A 21,156-nucleotide genomic window follows, 5' to 3' on the forward strand; every position below is an offset into this window, starting at 1 on the left:
TAAAATCAGTTATATAAGTTTCCACAGTAAGAAACTATAAAAAGAAAAGCAATTAAACCCAAGGTAAGTAGAATGAAGGAAATGAAATAAGAGCAGAAATCAATGAAAAATAAAACAAACCAGATAAAAATCTATGAAAACGAAAGCTAGTTATTCAAAAAGATCTATAAAGTTGGTAAACTCCAGGCTGATCAAGGGGAAAAAAAGCATAAAACATCAATATCAGTACTGAAATAGTCATTATCATTATAGATCCTGCAGCCATTTAAAAACGTAATAAGAGAACACTATGAACAATTCTATCACAATAAATTTGACAACTTAGAAAAATGAACAAAGACATAAATTAACAAAATTGACACAAGAAGAAATAGAAAATCTGAATAACTCTCTCTCTCTGTACGTACATAATAGAGTTCTATATCTAACAAATAAATTGAATATATGATTTTTAAAAACGCTCTTCAAGAAAATTTCAGATCAAATGGCTTCACTGGGTGAACTCTATCAAACATTGAAGAAATAATACCAATTCCACAGAAACCCAGGAAATAGAGGATGAAGGATTATTTCCTAAATCATTTTATTACCCTGATAGCAAAACCAAATAAAGACATTAAAAGAAAAGAAAACTACAGATAAATATCCTTGTGAAAATAGAAACCAAAAATCTTTAACAAAATTTTAGCAAACTGACACTAGCAATACAAAGCATAAGACATTATTACCAAGTGGGGTTTATCCCAGGAATGCAAGGTTGATTTTTCCTGTTTTTAAAATATTCAATGCAATGTACCACAATAAGACAATAAAAGAGAAAAACATATGATTATATTAATAGATATAGTAAAAGCATTTGACAAAACTTAATATCCATTCATGAATAAAAGCTTTCAGCCAACAAGGAAAAAAGGAAACATTCTTAACATGATAAAAGGATATCTCAGAAAAGCCTACAGCTAACATTCCATATAATGGTCAAAAACTTATTGCCTTTCCTAAGATTAAGATTAAGAATAAGGCAAGGATGTCCACTCTCATCACTGCAATTCAAATTGTAATGGAAGTCCTAGTTCATGTAATAAGGCAAGGAAAAGCAATAAAACACCTGCAGATTGGACAAGAAGTAGTAAAATTGTCTTTACTCACAGGTGACATGATTGTGTGCATAAGAAATCCTAAGGAACCTACAAAATAAGCTACTAGAGCTAATAAGGGAATTTTGCAAACTCTCAGGGTACAAGTTAATAAACAAAAATAAATTGCATTTCTATATATTAGCAGTGAATGATTGGAAAGTGAAATTTTTAAAATATTTTGCAGTAGCATCAGAAAACAGAGACTATTTAGGAACAAATTTAACAAAATATGTGTAAAACTTGTATACTGAAAACTACAAAACACTGCTGAGAGAAATTGAAGACCTAAAAAACAGAGAAATAAACCATGTTTATGGATCGAAAAATTCAATATTGTTAAGATGTCAATTGTCCTAAGTTGATCTGCAGCTTCAATATAATCCCAATCAAATTCTTGACAGAATTTTATTTTTTAAGAAATTGGTATGCTGATTTTAAAATATATATAGAAATGCAAAGGACATAGAGAAGGCAAAAATGATTTGGAAAAGAAAAAAGTTGAAGGATTTACACTCTTTGAGTCCAAGATTTGCTGCCAAACTACAGAAATCAAGAGAGTTGTTTTGGTGTAAGGATAGATATATACATCAGTGGAGCAGAATAGAGAGTCCAGAAATAGAGAGACCCACACATTTACAGTCAATTGATTTTTGACAAAGTTCCCAAGGTAGTTCAGTGGGAAAAGTGGCCCTAGAACAATTGAGTATCTGTGTGGATGTGATGGTTAATTTTATGTGTCAATTTGGCTGGCCATGGTGCCAGGATATGTAGTCAAACACTATTCTGGATGTTTCTGTGAGGACTTTTTTTGGATGAGATTAACATTTAAATTGGTGGACTTTGAGTAAAGCAGATTGCCCTCCATACTATGGTTGGGCCTCATCCAATCAGTTGAAAGCTTTAATAGATAAAGACTGAGCTCCCATGATAAAAAAGGAATTCTGACAGCAGATGACCTTTGCACTCGAACTGCAACTCTTCCCTGAATCTCCAGCCTACCCCATCAGATTTTGAACTTACCAAACTTCCACAATTACATGAACCAATTCCTTAAAACAAATCTCTCTCAGAGATCTAGATCGATCTCTCTCTCTCCCTAGATCTAGATCTATATATTCTCTTTGTTCTGTTTCTCTGGAGAACATTAGTGAGAACTAATGCAGTAGGTAAAAGAAACTTGAATACTTGATCATAATATAAAAATGGACTCAAAATGGATCTTAGACCTATATATAAAAGTCTAATATATGAAACTTCTAGAACACGAGGAAAATACTTGTGACCTTAGATTGTAGGCGAAGATTCTTGTAGATAGAACACAAAACACCCTAACAATAAAAGAGAAAAAATGATAGCTTAGATTTAAGCAAAGTAAAAACTTTTACTTTTCAAAAGACATCACTAAAAAAATAAAAGGCAAGCCACAGAGAGCATAAAATATTCACAGTACATGTTTCTGACAAGGGATTGAAATCCTGAATATATAAAGAACTCTTACTCAATTATAAGAAGACAAACAACCCCAAAATGTAAACAGGCAAAATATTTGAAACAATACTTCACAAAAGAAGATATACACATGGCAAACATACTTGAAAAAGTGTTCAACATCATCAGACGTTAGAGAAATGCAAATTAAAACAAAATAAGACACCACTAAATGAAATGTCATACAGTCACTAGAATGGCTAAAATGAAACAGACTGACAATACCAAGTGTTATCAAGGACATCAAGCATCTGCAACTCTTACATTGTTGGTGGCAATGCAAAATGGTACAGAAAATTGGCAATTTCCTGTAATGTTAAACATACGTCAACTATATGATCCAGTAGTTCTACTGTTAGGTATTTACTCAAGAGAAGGATATATATATCCACAAAAAGCTTATATAAAAATATTTACAGAAACTTTATTCATAATAGCACAAAACTGGAAAAAAACCCAAATATCCATCATTAGGTGAATGGTTAAATAAATCTTTTTACATTCATACAATGGAATACTACTCAGCAATAGCAAGGAATAGATGACTGATATACGCAACATAGATTAATCTCAAAAACACTATGCTGAGCAAAAGGAGCCTGACACTAAAGAACATATACTGTGTGATTCCTTTATACAAATTTCAAGAACAGACAAAACTAATCTGTACTGATGGAAACAAGAAGAGTGGTTGCCTGGTGTGTGGATCAGGGTGGTAGGGGGTTTGACTGTAAAGGAGCATGCGGGAAATTTAATATGTCTTAGAAATATTCTATAACGTGACTGGGGTGGTTGTTACACATATGTATACATTTTTTTTCACAACTCATCAAACTGTACAGTAAAATTGATGCATTTTATTGCATGTAAATTATACTTCAATAAATCAATAAAGTTGATTTTTAAATAACATTTCCTAAAGACTGGCCCGCTTCTGCCCCACAGCTGTGCAAGACCTCCTGAGTACTGTAATCCCCGCCTGCAAAGTCATCCCTAGTTTCTAGGGTTCATATTCCCTATGATTCTAGGGATCAGTCTGCTCCATTAGAAGAGGTGCTTCCAGGAAGTGATCTCAGATCTGGCTGTGCATCACAATCACCAGAGGTGTTCATTAAAATGCAGATTCCTGGGACCTGTCCCTAGAAATTCTGATCTCCGGTCTACTTTAAATCCAAGGCAAATGCCAGTGCTCTGTCCTATGCGCATTGCTCAGACCCCACTGCTCTAGAGTATGAGTCACTGCTGCAAGGCTCTGTGCTGAAACTCAATTCCCCCTGCATCCACGGCTGCCACTGGCCACTGGTCTCACTATTTTTTATAACTGCCTTTTTCAAACTTAAGCATCTTAGGGGAGAATATGATGTCACTCATCATTTATACACCAAAATATGAGGACTCTGAGACAAATTAACAGCCCAATCTTTTTCTAGGGTCCTCTCCCCTCAGTAATCCCAAGACTCTCCAGAGAAGGTTACAGAGATGCGGGAATCAGTCCTACTCATTGTCACTGCTTGTCAGGGCAGTGGGAACTCAGACTTCTCCTTGAGAACCAGGATTAAGGATACAATCCTTTAAGGGCAAAGTGAGAATGAAGGCATCTGCTCTTGTTCCATATCAAGGTGACTCTAAGGGATTTGTACTACTTAACTATTCTGTTAAATCACAGAGTATGTTGCTCTGTAGTCTATGCCACAAGGCCAAAAAAGTGCAATGGTTAGGAAATCTCTTTGTCTGAAAAACATTATTTTGCTAGTTTGATCTGATTAGAAAAATGTCAAAGATTGTACCTCTAAACCCATGACTTTCAGTATAAACATGAGTCAGTATGTTGAGGGCCATGATTGCTCACTTAGGATTCCCACCAAAGCAAGGTTTTGTTGACTGCTTCCTAGCTCACAGGGTAACTTTACAGAGAAATAGGGTGTGTGTGTATGCGTGTGTGTGTGCATGTGTGTGAGACTACAATCCTAATTCTAAGAATATCAGGTCTTAGGAGACCAGGTAAGATATTGGGCTATTTTTTCAAACTGCAAATTTTCTTCAGGCCTCATTCAACCTTTAATATAAATGTTTTTAATTAACTGGGCTACCAGGAGAACTGAGAGGATTGGAGCTCTAGCTGAGGGAGAAACACGATAAATCTCTGTGCCGAGCAGTAGAGCACTCAGGGAGGGGAAAGATTTAGAAGCAAATGGCAGCAGGAGGAAATTCAATAGCTCGAGTGCAGTCAGTGAGGTGAAAAGTAGACTCACAAGGAAAGAGGTGGGTTGGAATGCACAATGCAAGCTCAACCTTCCCTGCAACTTTGCCTGGGGCCCTGGTGATAGCTATTAACTCTCAAACATCTCTACAAGTTTGCCAACAAGGGCATTTTGGAAAGTATAGAACACACCTTTCATGATTTAGCCCAGTTTCCACTAGTGAAACACTGATTCTTTTTTCTGTCTTCCTGATTCTCTCTAGTGGAAAAGAAAAAGAGAAACAAGCTCATTTCTTCCCTAAACATTCCCTCTTCTCAATATGATATTAACAGAATCCCCCTAGTCTAGGATCCCATAGGAATTCCAAAGGCACCCTATTTCACTAAATTGATGACACTTCTGGAATTTTAAAGACTTGAAGACATTAGAAATTGTCTAGCCTCAACTCTTAATTTGAGACATTTAATCATTTATGCAAAAATATATATTGTTAAATCCCTACTATGAGTGAGGAATCATAAAGAGCCAGAAATTTGCCTTGAAATGCCACAACATCGTTTGTTTACACACTCTAAGCTGGTGGCCTTGAATTTTCTCATTGTGAAGTTGTAAGTTCTCTAGGTAACTACCTGCTATATTCTTTATTAAGTAAATGCCTTATATTGTTTCTAAGTTTACCCCTTTTGGACTCTAGAGATAAAATACAAGAGATACAGTAGTATGTAAAACAGATAAAAATCCTGCCCCTGGTGAGCTTATATTCTAATGGAAAAAACAACAAAAATAAATAAATACATACTATAACATCAGATAGTGATAATAAAAGAAGACAAAGTTAAGTAAGATGATAGAGAATGATTGCAAGGCTGGTGACTTGCTTAGACGGAGTGGTTAGGAAAGGCCTCTGTGAGGTGGTAATACTTGAACAGACATCTAAATGAAGTGAGAGAATGAACCAGATGGAAATCTGGGACCAGTACTCCAGACAAGAAAACTCAGAGGTGGAAATGAGCTTGGCATATTTAAGGAACAGCAAGAAACCCCCTATAGCTAATATACAGTGAAGGAGGCAGAGTGATAGGAGGCGAGGTCAGAGATCAACAGAGGACAAATCGTGTAGGGGGTAAGGCCTTGAAGGGAATTGTCAATGCAAATAATCCATAATCAATCTATAAATCAAAACTGGGGTGAGTTTTTTATATGAGCCAGTTTGAGGACTATAGCCTGGGAGAACTTTTCCACCAAGGAAAGAAGCCGTCCGAAGAACTGAGGTGTACAGAGTGGTTATACACCATCTTGGAACAAAGTACATACATCACATATTACAGGACTCTCTCTTTTACTACAGTCACAAGATGCTTTGCTGGCACAGCAGGTCAGTCAGTGGTCAGGAGATGAGTTAAAGCAGGTCAGTAATTAATCCTTAGTTTCTGGGAAGAAATGCTTATCCTTAAAGAAATGCTGATTTGGGGGAGGCAACATCCCTACCTTTAAGGGCATCATTCTTGTCTTTGGGACATTGTAAATGTTTAAAGCTGATGTACAATGCATGCTCAACAGGCCACGTCAGGCCTTTCTGGAAAAACAAGATCAGGCTAAATTAGTTTTAAACTAAATGGCTTCCTGATATACTTCAATATATCCTATTGCCTTTCATTATTTCATCAAAATGTAGGAACAATTTAAGTGATTTTCCAAAGGCAGAGGTGTAATTTGTCTTGCCCCTACCACACTTCACAGAGGGTTTTTTATTTTTTTTTAGGAAGATTGGCTCTGAGCTAACATCTGTTGCCAATCTTCCTCTTTTTTCCTTTTTTTCTCCCCAAAGCCCCAGTAGATAGTTGCATATCATAATTGTACATCCTTCTAGTTGCTCCATGTGGGACAGCGCCTCAGCATGGCTTGATGAGCAGTGCGTAGGATCGCCCAGGATCCCAACCAGCGAGACCCAGGCCGCCAAAGCAGAGCACATGAACTTAACTGCTATGCCACAAGGCTGGCCCCACACAGAGGGTTTTAAAGGTAACTTAGCATCATCCTAGGTTCCTGAAGTCAAAGTCTGTCTTTATGATATCATATAGTCCCAGTTATGATACATTGTGAAGTAGACCACCAGAGTGAGAGCAGATTGAGAACAGGGTGAGTAATCCTCAAAAGGAACAGGATGACTAATAAAATTTGAAAGGAAAGGTACACATTGAGAGATTTAACCAGAATTTAAAACCATGGAAGATGTGACAAGGTCCTAATGCAACTATTTTTATCATTTTTCTAAATATCTTTTTCTATTAAATGTACAGTCAGTTTTATTTTTATAGATCTATAAAAAGAATCCTCTTGGAGGCTGGCAGGTGGTATAGCGGTTAGGTTTGCCCGCCCCGCTTCGGCAGCCCGGGGTTTGCCAATTCAGATCCTGGGTGCAGACTGACACACTGCTCATTAAGCCATGCTGAGGCGGTGTCCCATATAAAGTAGAGGAAGATGGGCACAGACGTTAGCCCAGGGCCAATCTTCCTCACACACACACAAAAAAGAATCCTCTTGTTACCCACGCATTGGGTTCTCATTGTCCCCCAGGATAGAAATCAAAGAGACAAAAAATGGGAGTAGAAAAGCAAAAGTTTATTAGCTTGTGCACAAGGGAGACACAAGGGAGCTGGTGTGAAAAGGAAAGGGGCAGGTGATCGGCTCCTTAGGGAGCAGGATTGTGGGCCTTTTTATTAGGTGAAGGCTGGAGAGGAGAGTCTTGTCATGGCATATAGAGGTGGGGTTTTTCTTGCGCTTGTGCTGTTGTTCAACACGCCACCACATGCATTGCATGTATCATTAGCATGCTAGCTCTCCACCCCTAGGTGTGATTTTTACTATGGTAATGGGGCTAAGGTCATCTTCAATCAACTCCTGAGTGCTAGGTCGCTTGTATAAACCAGGGAACGCCCCAAGGCTGTGGAATGTGGATCTTGGTGGTCTCTATCTGATCCTTCTAGCTTGCAGATTGGTTAGGGGCCTTATCTTGTTAGGCCAGGGGCCTTGGGGACGACCCTATCTCATTAGGCTGGTTCCTGTCTCACTCTGGAAAGCCAGTCATTCATGAGCAATTCCCAGATAGTGAGCCCTCAGGGAATGACCAGAAAGAGCCCAGGGTAACTGACCTGCAGAGGCAGCGCCCGGGCTGTCATCTGGAGCTGGGTTCAGTGGCAGGTCAACTGGGCAAAATAAATTGAAAGCACGGCACCTATTAACATGGGTTGCTATCCAGATCACAGATCACTCTGGTAAAATATAAATAGTTCCTGCTTTCCACAAAGTAGGCAACTTTTCCAGTGGCACTATAAAAACCCCTCCTCCCAAAGGGCAATCTGCCCAGCACAACTACACCAGAGTGCTATTTACTGACAGTAAGTGAATTTTTTTTTTTTTTTTTTTTTTTGTGAGGAGATCAGCCCTGCACTAACATCTGCCAATCCTCCTCTTTTTTTGCTGAGGAAGACTGGCCCTGGGCTAACATCCATGCCCATCTTCCTCCACTTTATATGGGATGCCGCCACAGCATTGCTTGACAAGCAGTGCGTCGGTGAGCTCCCGGGATCCGAACCTGCAAACCCCGGGCAGCCACAGCGGAGGGTGCGCCCTTAACCGCTTGTGCCACCGGGCAGGCCCAGTAAGTGAATATTTTATCTGAAGTTTAGATAATTTAATATGCTTCCCAAGAAATTAGTCTACAAAAGGGAAATTCCAAAACAATTATAAGTAAAAAGAAAAAAAAGTAATTTTACACACTTTACATGTAATCAAGTCTTAATTTTGAGCACTAAGAGAGAGGTATACAATTTTTATTAATAAAAAATCAGTATCTGCTCACCCCTACTAAATAAATGTTAAATACACAAAGAATGTATCAGTTTGAAGGAATACCAAATTATTTACCTTGTACAGGGCCCCATATTTCTGGGTCCAGGCTTGTTGTCATCTCACTTTCTCGAACATGCCAAGATCCAGGAATGTCCTTCTCCCTCTTGCCCTAAATAGAAATGAAGATTTGATCCCAGTTGATCCTAAAAACGTATTTGGGCAAAAACCAACAGTGCTGGCCCTTAGGTAAATGAAAGACTTGGAATTGAGATGTTTTTCCTCATATGGGAACTGGAATATCTAGGGATTCAGATATGAATCCGAGAGTTCAAAAGAGGTAAACCTAGGAGTAATGTAAGTAATGTAATTACTACTTACATGGCAGGCAGTGACTTAAAGAACTTACAACCCTACACCGAGAGGAAGTCATGGCCACCAGCTGAAAGCTGGTAAATGAGAACACGTCTCAGCTCTTTCTGGTTGCCTTTAGGAAGGACAGCTGTGGCCCTTTTCTAAATGTGCCTAGGTCTCTCCATCACACACTACATAGGCAAATCTTAGGTTCTAAAAATACATGGGTTTAAGACACTAAGAGGGAATGGCTTTTATTGTCCTACATTAGCTTGATATTTTGAGGAACTCAGAAGAGAATTCTGGCAATTCAAAAGAAGTCTTATTTAGTAAAATATTGCCTGATGAGTGTTTATCTCTTAGAAATATTTGTTATTGGCTAAACTGAGGTTTCTGTTTCCACTCAACTACTTGACATTTCATGTCTCTCCATGTTTATCTCAAGGAGTTTTCTCTGACTTACCCATGCCCTGGAATCTTCTCTGGATTCCTAAAGAATTATCTGTGCCCCTCATTTATCATTTAATGTATACTATTCTATAAGATCCTTCCTTCCTTCCTTCCCTCCCTCCCTCCTTCCTTCCTTCCTTTTTTCCTTCTGTTTCCTCTTCTCCTAAAATTTATTGAATGCTTACTCTGTGTGAGCACTGTTCTAATTTCTTTTTAGTCAATTTTCTAATTTAATCTTTACAACAACTGTATTATCTATTCTCTCCAAATTAGATTCTCTACTTCCTGGTTACAGAGATTGTCTCACTCCTCTTTGGATCCTTGGTACCTAACACTGTTTTTCTTCCAAAATAATAAAAATAAGTTGTACTCTGAGTACAACTCTGACTAAAATCTGTGTACAACTAAAGTGTACACTTATGGGGTTTTTTACTTATATTTGACAAGCAGTTCACTCCAGTATAATTGAAAAATTAATTTTGCCATTCTTATTCAGTTCAGTTATTATGTCCTAGGTTGTGACTGTCATAATGCATGGCAGGTCCTAGAACAAACATAAAGATTTTTATAGAAAGAAAGAAAGAGAAGAAAGGGAAGGAAAGGAAGGAAGGGAAGGAAGGAAAGGATGAAAGAAAGGAAGAGAAGAGAATAGAGGGAGAAGGACTGACATGTTACCTCAGACTTTTGATAAACTGAAAAACGTCTCCTCTTTCTATTCCTTCTCTATTCTTATAAATCAGCTAAAGGAAGAATATTAATTTCTTGAAGAATGCTTTTCAATGTAATTGTATAAAAATGTTCATATTTTCAGAAAGGGGAGAGTGTATGTGGTGAGGTGGTAGAGGTAGAGGGAGAACATTCCTTAAATCCTGATCAGCAACCCTAAAATGCTATTTTCTCAAAATTACAACTTATATTCCAAGAAATAATTCTCTCTTTACAAACCATTTAAAAACTCTACTACTAAATCGGTTTGGATCTGTTCTAAACCCTGACTCTCAAAGCCTGGGGATTCAAACCTTGGCTTCAGAAACCATCAGTGAACTACGTGCTCATAATGAGAAGTGAGGGAGGCGGTTCAAACCCCAGAGCCAGCAGAAACAAGGTAGAAGTCTCTTTATGCTCACGGGGCTGCTGATCCCATTCTATAGGAATGTTGGAAACAGCAGCTTTCCCGGACAGAGACCCCAAACTATACTTTTAGGTGATGTAATCCAGGCCAAGCTTCCTTATGTGGCCAGGGACAGAGCCAAGGAAATTTCTGTCAGTTCCACAATTCTTCTTGAACTCTTTCGTCACCAGAAATCTGAACTACAACAACAATAAAAATTATCTAGGAAAATTTATAGAGTACTGAAATGGTAAGAATACCTGCCCTTTGAAGACATACCACATGCCAGGAATTAACCAACTTACATTTTTCTAATTCCTATAACAACCATATAAAATATTTTATGAACAAGGATATTGGGACTCAGAGAGGCTAAGCAACTTAATGAGTGGTAGAATCAAGATTAGAACCCAGGTCTATCTCAGTGTTTCTCAACAAAGAGCCATTTGCCCCCCTAGGGAACATCTGATAGTGTTTGGAGACATTTTTGGTTGCCATAATTAGAGGAAGTCCTGCTGGCATCTAGTAGGTAGAGGTTAGAGAATGCTGCTAAACATCCTACAATGCACAGGACAGCCTCCACCACAAAGAATTATCCAGACCCAAAGTCAATAGTCCCAAGGCTGATAACCCCTCTTTATCTAATTCTAAGGCTGACTTTGTGCTTTGCAAAGTATTCAGCACCGGGAAACACAGAGGAGACTGTGAAGGTGTGGCTGGGGGCAAAAGAGGACTGAAGGCTGGCCATTGGCTTGAGGTGGAGATTTCCACTCATTTGTAATGAAGAGATGGGGAGTGAACAGGGAACAGAATTCAAGCCAATAAATTTCCCATCATTTAAATTAACTGTCCCCTTTGTCAGCTGATGAACACTGCCCAGCATGGTAGAAGATACAGAAGACCCTGCCAATGGATCTGGACAAAACCAAGCATTCCAGTCCAGGGAACCTTTCACTCTGGCTGCCTTCTGACCATTATCTGCCTGCCTTGAGAGTGATAGAGTAACCAAGGCAGCCCATTAGGCCAGCTTATCTCAGTCTCCCATGGCTGGCTGGGAGTGAGCCCCGCCAATGTCTACTTCATCACGGGCCCAGCCTGTGGCTGTCAGCACCTGGAGCTGGGCCAGCAAGGGGCCAGGCAGGGCGGCTGGTACCAGACACCCAGGCCTGTTCTCTGTCCTCCCCCTACTAATAAATGGCTTTCCTGGCGTTGCCAACGCATGGATCATGGACTTCCTGTGGGCAGGACAGCCATTTTTTTATGCCTGATTGGAGCATGAAAAACAGAAGCTTTCTTGGATTATATTTTAGTGGAAATGCTCTCTCACACATTTTCTCCATCATTAACCAGACATAAATCAATCTACTTAACAACCTCTTTACCCCTCGGTGAAGACTTCCTCAACCCCTTCCAGAATTGGGCTGTGCTGGAGGAATTGCACAGGGAACTCAACAAGACCCTTCGTGCTTTCCCAAGCACACCTTCCCCTCCATTCCCAGTGTAAGATGGAGCTTTGTCCAGGCCCCCTGTGCTCCTCCCACAGGTCTCCATCCTTCCCCAGCAGAGCACTCACCTCTCTGCGTCTAGTTGCCCGTCGGCTGGCGTGTGAGCTTGCTTGGGGCTCTCTTGCCCACAGTTGTACTCTGAACACTGAGCAGTGGACCTGGTACTGATGGATGGATCAGATTATATTAGTTAGATGAATAAATGGGAGTGATATCTCTATGGACATCCTTTACAGCAGTTACCTGGCTACGTTGTCACTTTTAGGTGTCTGGCTCCTCTACAAACCAGAAAGCTCCTTGAAGGCAGGGGCCATGTCTTTGCTCCTTTGTATTCCCAGTGCCTGCTATATAAAGGAGCTGGAATGACTGAATGAGTGAAAAGAATAAATTGAAGCAATTAATGTATCTAGATTTGAGACTGTCTTTATACTTGACTTCCAATGTCAAAATTGGATACCAGAGGTTATATAACTTATGTGTCTGTCAAAACTCATAGAACTGTACACAAAAAACAGGGTGAATTTTACTGTATATAAATTAATTTTTAAAAAATGGAAAAGAATACAAAAAATGTACCAGGGAAAATAAATCCCTTTTCTCTAATATGTAATTGTGACCATTATAAAATTTAAAGGCAATTTTTCTCCCTTAACAATGTTATACAAAAAAAGATGCATGTTACTACCGAAGCATCACTTCACTGTCATACAAAAAGGAACATTTCATAACTATCTTTGGAATGTCAACATAATCTATTTCATATACGAGCTCTTGGTAACAAGGAGGCATTTCTAGTTCCTTAAGGCAACGTTCTGCTGCAGATATGTCTTCAGAGAGTAAATGTTCTTTCAGCAGAACGTCACTCTATTAGATTTTTTAAAATGATATGTGTTAAAATTCCTGAGTTTTAAAAACTGTGTTTTGCCTCAGGGATTTATTTACCTCTATCCCAACATATTACATCATAAAACAGGATGCATGAACTGCCAAGAACAGCTTTCTAGGGAAATAGAGACTTAATATGGTACTATATTAACAGAATATTTTCAAAATTAAAAATATTTCATAATTTTCAAAAAATCCATTTTAGAATGGTAAAAATGAATAATAAACAGGGCACTAGAGATCCTGTTTCTAGTACAAAGCAATAGAATTGTCATGGTCCTTCTTGCAGTCTTGTATGACTCTTTCAGCTCATGCCAAAATCACCCATCCCTAAATTCTGTTGACACTTTGTTTATATCTGTTGAGACTGGGATCATCAGCCTAAGGCACATTCCATCCAGGCCACATGTAGAATGAATATAGTACGAGCTGTGTGTGTGTTGTTTTGTTCAACTTATGGTTTTTGAAAGTTTTGAATTTGTTGTTAACGCTTCCAAAATTGGAAAATTTCCTGTACAAATCCAGTGTTCCAATTTCTCTTGAGAAATCAGAAAGATCTGGCAATGCTCAGTCCACAATCCCATGTGGCTGGAGCCAAGTGGTGGCTGCTTTCTGTAGAAGGAGGCTGTGTCCTCCGGTTTGCCAATGTCTTCACAATCATTTGTGTTACCTCTCTGGTCTTTGTGGACTTTGAATATGCCACTCCAGGCCTAAGGAATGGCCACGTGTATGCAACACTGGTGCACACCCACTCGACTTGGGTAAGCAGGCAGAGGTGACTGCTGAGAACCTCCTGACCAGTGTTGGGCCAAAGAACTTGGTTGAGTGTGGCCAAAGCTTTGAAGCTGGAGGGAAGGTTCCCAGGCTTAGAGAATCAAGACATTTCCATGGAGGCTGCAGACAGCTGTAGGATGGTCTAGGCTAACAGTGGACCAGGATCGCCCAAGATGGGGCAATGGCAATTGTTGTAATTAACAACATGCTGGTATTATCTGGAACCCTCAGGTTATGATCCCTGACAGTCTATGCCGTGGTGATTTCCTTCTACAAAGGGACCAGAACCACATGGAAGCAGGGATTCCACAGGAGTCCACATTGTCTCAAGGGCCACAAGTTCTCATCAATGTCACCACTCTCTTCCTAGGCAGGAACAGGGGCTCTGGCTTCAGAAACCTTCACAGAGGCCTCATTTTTTTGTGTGTGTGAGGAAGATCGGCCCTGAGCTAACATCTGCCAATCCTCCTCTTTTTGCTGAGGAAGACTGGCCGTGGACTGGACATGGACATCCATGCCCATCTTCCTCCACTTTATATGGGATGCCGCCACAGCACGGCTTGCCAAGCGGTGTGCCAGTGTGTGCCTGGGATCTGAACTGGCGAACCCGGGCCAACGCAGCGGGGCACGCGCACTTAACCGCTTGCGCCACCGGGCCGGCCCCCACAGAGGCCTCATTTTGACAACTACTCATCTCCTACATGGTACTGGTTTTCAGTGTATATTTTATTTCTTCAATAAGATAGTCACTTTCTGTGGGCAGGTGAAATGCCTTACATTTCACTTGTTACCTTCTATTACAAACTACTGTGTGTTAGCCGAACAGCTCGTGCCCCTTATTTGTTCCATATTGAATCAGCAGGCTGTCTTCAGTGCCTAAGGAAGATCACAAAGACAAAATGGCTGACCAATAATGATGGGAACTACAGCTGGGGCCATATAATACTCAGCTTGGCCCCTGCTTTGCGTTCCATGAGAGCCGGACCTGTTCAGTCCCTGCCAGCCTGGAGGTTCCACAAAGAAAAGAGACCCTTTAAGATGCATATCTAGAAGCATTCCAAAGTAACTGTCAGATGGTAATGAAAGTGGTACTAGGTCTAACCTGATTATACCTGAGAACAGGTATTGCATGGCTGCAATATTCTCATTGGATTTTAAGCCTAAAAGACTTCAGAGGCAAGTCTTCTCTCTGAAGATTGTATAGTTTCAAACAACTCCTACCCAACTATCAAAAGGCATGTGTACCTACAGTCATATAGGATCCTAATAGAAACGAGCTCAAAGAACCTTGAGAAGAAAGATTCTCTGTTGGTGTAAACACTGGTTTATCAGCCTTGCTGCTCATTAGCACACACCCTGCCTTCTAATTATGCCCCAATTTGTACTATGCAAACATCTAACAATTCCTCCACCAGCAGCTTTTCTAATTAGTAAGAAAGTCAGAGGCAGATGTGAAATCTGTGGGATGCTGAATGTAAAATGTTAATTAATTTTTAAAACTTTGAAACCTCTTAAAAAACCTTTTCTGGGAAAACTTCATATGATGCCCTCATTAACAGAGACTCTGAAATAGCTTTTTCTTTTATCATGCTACACTTTGAATCTGATTCTTACTATTTCTGGACTGAAGATATTTGGGGAATTTATTAACTCTTAAATCACTGCTTAAGTGGACCTGGAATTGGTCATTTGACCAAATATCTAACTGTCCTGCCTGACCCTGGTGATCAACAGGGATCTGGCCCACCTTCCCCAGAGCAATGTGACAAAAGCCACAGAGCTTGTTGGTTTGTCACAGCAAATGATGAGGGCCTGGGTCTCTCCTTAGGGGCTTCATCTCACCTCGCATTCCAAAAGCTCCCAAGACCCCTGGAGTTGCTCTTAGGAACTTACGCATACTCCTTTGTGCAGCAGAATTGCCCCCAAAGATGGTACAATGGGAGCACTCACTCTGTCTCCAGGTTTAATGGGCCTCGTGTTCAGGGACCAGCTGGGGACCCGCTGGTCAATACTCGGGTCCACCTAAACGGAAAAACGGGCTACAAGTCCTAACGATGGAGATAGTCATTTTCAGTACCCCCTACAACAAAATTGCTAGGAACTAATTCCTAAAAGTAGAACCTGGTTAGCTAGGGCATTCTCCTATGGCACAAAAAGTTCTCCGAGGCAAAAAGATTGCAGCTCTGCCTGTGTTTTTCCCTGCAGCATCCCCTGCTGTCACTTTGGAGGACACCAGCTGGCTTTGCCCTGACATTGAAATTCTTTTCCTAGCTTGATCTCAGCCATTGCGCCTTTCCAACACTTCTGCTGCTGAAGTTAGAGGAAGGGTCCTCATGGCAGGGGTGTGAGAATTCTCCCAAACCACAGATCACTCTCTTCGTTTTTCTGTGCAACCCCTTTCATTGTAGTCACTTGTGTTTTAATGAGATTTTCCCTTTTTAAGACCTAAAAATGTTTCTTCAGAGCTGGATCAGAAATAATAAAAATATTGACACTGAATGTGTTCCTCAGCATGTCCTAAACACTATTCAAAGCACTTGCCATTGATTACTTTATTTAAGCCTTCCAACAACTCTGTGGAGTGAGTGCTATTAGCATTGCCATTTTACAGATGGGAAAACTGAGGCATTGAGAGGTTAAGTGGTACACCAAGGTCACAAAGTAAGTGGCAAAGCTGAGATTCAAATTTAGGTAATCTGACTGCAGAGTCCATGCTCTGGACTGGAAAATGAGGCAAGTGACACTTCAGGGTTGTACTGGAAAACTGCCTTCCATCTAATTGCTAATTGCTGTCCCCAGACACACTAGATATATCCTCCCACTCTTCCCTTAAGATGACATCTTTCCCTGCACCTGCACCTCCTTGGTTGGAAAGGGAGCCCTTGCTTGCTGTACTCCCACCATCAACCCCAAATCCCCACTCATCTGAGAGGTTCATCCCTGAGAGAGCTGGTCAATGGCCACTGCCTGACCCTAAGCTATTCCCAGATGGGCTCTGGGCCTCAGACAAATATAACACCAGTGGCTTCCATCTAAAGTCCCTTACCAGAGATATAGAGGCAGATTCTTCCTGGTGACCCTCACTCCACCCATTTCCTAAAAGTTTCTTCATATCTTTCAGGAAGATTCCTCCCTTGATGTTGGCTGTTGACCTGGGTTCATGTGTGCACATGTGCATACAACTGATCCCAGGTTTTGGATCTCTGTGGGATAGCAGAGGACTTCTGGCCTCTGTGTAAGTGAAGGGGATTTCAAAGAGAAGGGGGACAGGTTATCCTCCCGAAGAGTATCACAGTTTGCAAAAGTACTTGGTGGGACTTGAGCTGTCCTTTCCCATTGTTTTCCTGTTTCTGAAAAGCCAGTCAAGCTGCTCTGATTTCAAATGTTCTGTCCTTAAATTTCTTTTTAGCTTGTACACCTTAGCAGATTTTGCATGAAGGTGCAAAAAAAGGAGAAAACCCAAACATCATGCAGGTGTGTAGAAGATACTCCTAAGGCAGTGGTTGCCAGCCTTGGCTGCACATTATCATCTTCTGGGGAGCTTTTGTAAATCTCAACCTCAGGCCACACCCCAGATCAATTACATAAGAACCTCCCAGGGTAGAGACTGGGTTTTGACATTTTTTAAAGCTCTCTAGGCAATTTGAATATACAGTTAATTCTGAAAAACACTTTTTTTAAAAAAAAAAAAAAAAAAAAGGAAAGCAGGCTTCATTCCTGCTAACCTGATTGCTTCAGAAATTACTCTACAGTTAGCAAGCTTTCTCCCTTGATGCTGGGCTCAGCCTTCCTTGGAGAGTGAAAAGCTCAGATTGGATTGGAGTTGATAATATGTAACATACACTGAGGGCTTCCTGTGCACAAGCATTTACTAGGTGCTTCATGAGGATGATCTCATTTAACAGTCCCAAGACACTGTAGGGGTGGGGAGCCATCTTACCCCCCACTTTACAGAGGACTCAGAGACTAAGGCTCAGAAAAGCCAAATAATCTGCCCAAAGTCAAACAGCTGAAAAGTGGTAGAATCAGGATTTGACCCAAAGAGTCAGACTCCAGAATCTCCCTGAGATAGAAATTTCTAAATTCTTCTGGTGACCAGGATCTGGGGAATTTTTTGTTTGTTTTTCATATACTTTGTACCATCTGGGATCTGATTTGAAAATACAAGCTCTGAAGTTCCACAAGGAAAGTGACTCCTAATGTGCACACCCCCGACCTTTCATAGGATGCCTTTGGCTTGTCGGAAAAGCCGAGCTCCCTAAGGACAAGAGTGCCTTCACGGATCCCAGTCCCAGCGCCTCTGGCCGGAGCCACAGCAGCGCGCGCTCTCTCTGCCAGGCACGTGCAGGCGCCGACGCGGAGTGTCGCGTTCACTCTTCACAACAACCTCGGCTTCACGCAGCTCGCACCCTCAATTTGCCGATGAGGAAACAGGCGCAGAGAGTTTCAATAATGCACCGGCTGCTTCACGGCGGGCGGCAGAGCTGGCATTCGAACCCAGGCAGTCGCACCCGAGGGCACGTGCCATTCACTAGTGGTGTTACGCCGCCGCCCCAACTGAAGCTTCCATTTGAGTCTTCCAAGGGAAAGAGTGAGCATTTTTATCAATAGAAGCTTCAGCTGCTCAGAAAAACAGGGATGGCCACACAGCCTGTGCCGGAGTCGGGAGACAGTAAGAATCGTCACCAGAGGGAGACAGAGCTTGAGACATCCCTGGCTCTTTTATTTCAGCAGGGAACCCAGCAAAGCGGAGAGCCTGGAGCAAAACAACCACGGATGGAACCCTTTGTTTTGGCTTAATTTCTTCGGCTGCTGCTCCTCCTTCCTCTTCTTCTTCCTCCTGCTCTTTCTCTCCTCCTCCTCCCTCTCCTTTTCCTTGCTTGTTTCTAAGAGCTGCCTTACCAGAGTGTACAATCCAGCGAGAATATTGAGGCCAACTCCCTCCCTCTGCCCAGAGCCTCAGCGCCTGAAGCCTGAGGAAACACACTGCTGTCTGAGTTACCAGGCACCGGCATACCGAGTTTCCACAGCCCCTGCCTCAGATCCTGGGGTTCTTGACAGAAACACAAAAGCAACACTAGATAAATATTTTTTTGAGGAAAGAAATTGAACACGGCCAAGGCAAAGGAGATTTTAATGTGGAATTGATCTGTAGGATTTTTTGCCACAAAATTTTAAGTTGTATTTTAAAATACCAAAATGTTCTATATAAACAACATATATGAAACTATACTGATACTATCAGACATCTTTTTAAAAAGAACTGATTATCTAATTTCTGGATATTAAACATTCTTGAGCCTTCTCATTAGAATATGTGCCGCACAATGAGAAGGAAAAGTATTTTTAAAAATCAGTAGAATTAAAATACAATTTTGTTTTGCTTCACAAATCTGATTAAAGAAGATATTTCACCTATTGACACTGAGCTCCTAGAGACGAGAGACTTGACTTTATTAATCAAGACATCCTCCATTGCCTCTCAAAGAGTGTTAGCATGAGAAAGGTGCTAAGTATTTACAGAATCGATTAATGGATACAGATTTGTGATTACCTGGTTTCCTCAGCACAGAACACACACCAAAAGAGAAAGGCTGATCCCTGCCACACCACCAGGTAGCCCACCTGAGAAGACAGGTTTGTGAGAACAGGACTCAATCAGACAAAGGCTACAATGAGACCAACGCAGTCATTGGTCTACTAGTTCTTCCCCTCACTATGTTCTGCCTACTCACTTGTCCTAGTCAGGGGATTATTTGGTTAAAAGTAACAAAAACCCACTCAATTTAGGGTAAGGCGGAGGGAGGAGATTACACCGGTAGGACTCAAGGATCTTTCACAGAACTCAAAGGCAGGAAGCATCATCAGCCTTCATGTAGGCCTGGAAATAAAAACAGCAAAGCAGTTAGAAACCAAAGCGACCTCAGTCTCCCTCCTACTTCTCATCCTCTTGCCAAATGCTCTGTCTTCTTCTCCCTGCACATCTGCTTCTTTCTTTTCTATGGATCAGCTTTATCTGTTTCACTGTGTTTGTAGAAAACGGGCTGCCCCAAACAATCCAACATGTCCTCTGAACTCAAGGTCCTGACTGTCACTGTGTCCAAGTTCCAGTTTCCTCAAACAGAGAATCTAGCCCAGGTTGAGTCAAGTGTTAAGCTTTGACCTAAACAGCTGTGGCCAGAGGAGTGTGATCATTTCCTCTACTACTCATTCAGTAGGCACCACCCCGCCTTCTTAAGGACAGCCCACCATGTAAATGAGCCTCTCATTGGTAGACGCTGCTGGTGGGCGGACCTAAAGGGTACCACAGTTCACTCCTGTCTAGTCGGTCTTGATGGAATAGAATTAGAACACGGAGGAAAAGGATTCAATATTTGTGTTTCCAGTTGAAGCTCCCATATTTAAAATTATAAGGGTGGCTCAAAAATTCTTTCCTGTAAACAAATGGTTTGCTTGATGCTAGTTTTGCAATGTGAAACTCCAATTGCTTATGAACTTGTTTGGGAACATATTGAGGCATGTTTCAAGTTGCCTGTGACTATCCATCTTTTGTGCGTATTTCATTTCTATACCACATCGAATGTGTGATCACAAAATTGCAATTGCAGAATGAGTGCATTTCTTCTGAGGGGGGAAATGTCTTGAGTGAGAAAGTAAGGCAGTTGTAAAATTTGTGGCGTTGAAGGCAAAGGTGTGGTTGAAGCCAAACAGAATGGATCTTTGACAGTGGTTCAGCGAGATGGCTTCAGGTCCAAGGTGACCGTAAATGTTTGGTTACCACTGAAGGGGTTCTGTACTTCAAACCTCTTCTGCACGGCTGTGCCACAAATGTCACCATGAACTCCAAAGAACTAGATCACGTAGGAGTCCTAAAGCATTGTCACCCAATTTGATGAACATAAATACATACAAATCCAACGGCAATGACCTAGATCACTGAAAATTTAACTCAGGTGAACATTCAGGAATACAATAAAGGCCAAATTTCTGCAGTCCACTCTGTAGCCCAGACCTATGCCAGTGGTATGTTGACCACAGTCACATTTCTGTGTGGATGGTGTTTCAAGACAGGCTTTCGCAAGTCCTTCATCACCAAATCCAAGGATAGGGTACTGTCACAAGATTACAATGCCTGTGCAAAGTGGCTCATAATCACCAAAAATGATGAGCTATAATTTGCATAAAATCTTGTTTTATTGTTGTTTTATCACCTAATAATCCATAATTTTATAAGAAATAACTTTTGAGATACCTCATTAATCTGATTTTTATTTTATTTAATAAATATTTTTATTTAAAAATATTTGTATTTCTAAGCATTTTAAGAACACTAACTTAATCCTCACAACAGCTTTATTAGATGGGTAGTATTAATCCCATTTAGCAGATGAGGAAAGTTC

This window comes from Diceros bicornis, chromosome 1 (assembly GCF_020826845.1).
Source record: "Diceros bicornis minor isolate mBicDic1 chromosome 1, mDicBic1.mat.cur, whole genome shotgun sequence".
Classification (NCBI taxonomy): Eukaryota; Metazoa; Chordata; class Mammalia; order Perissodactyla; family Rhinocerotidae; genus Diceros; species Diceros bicornis.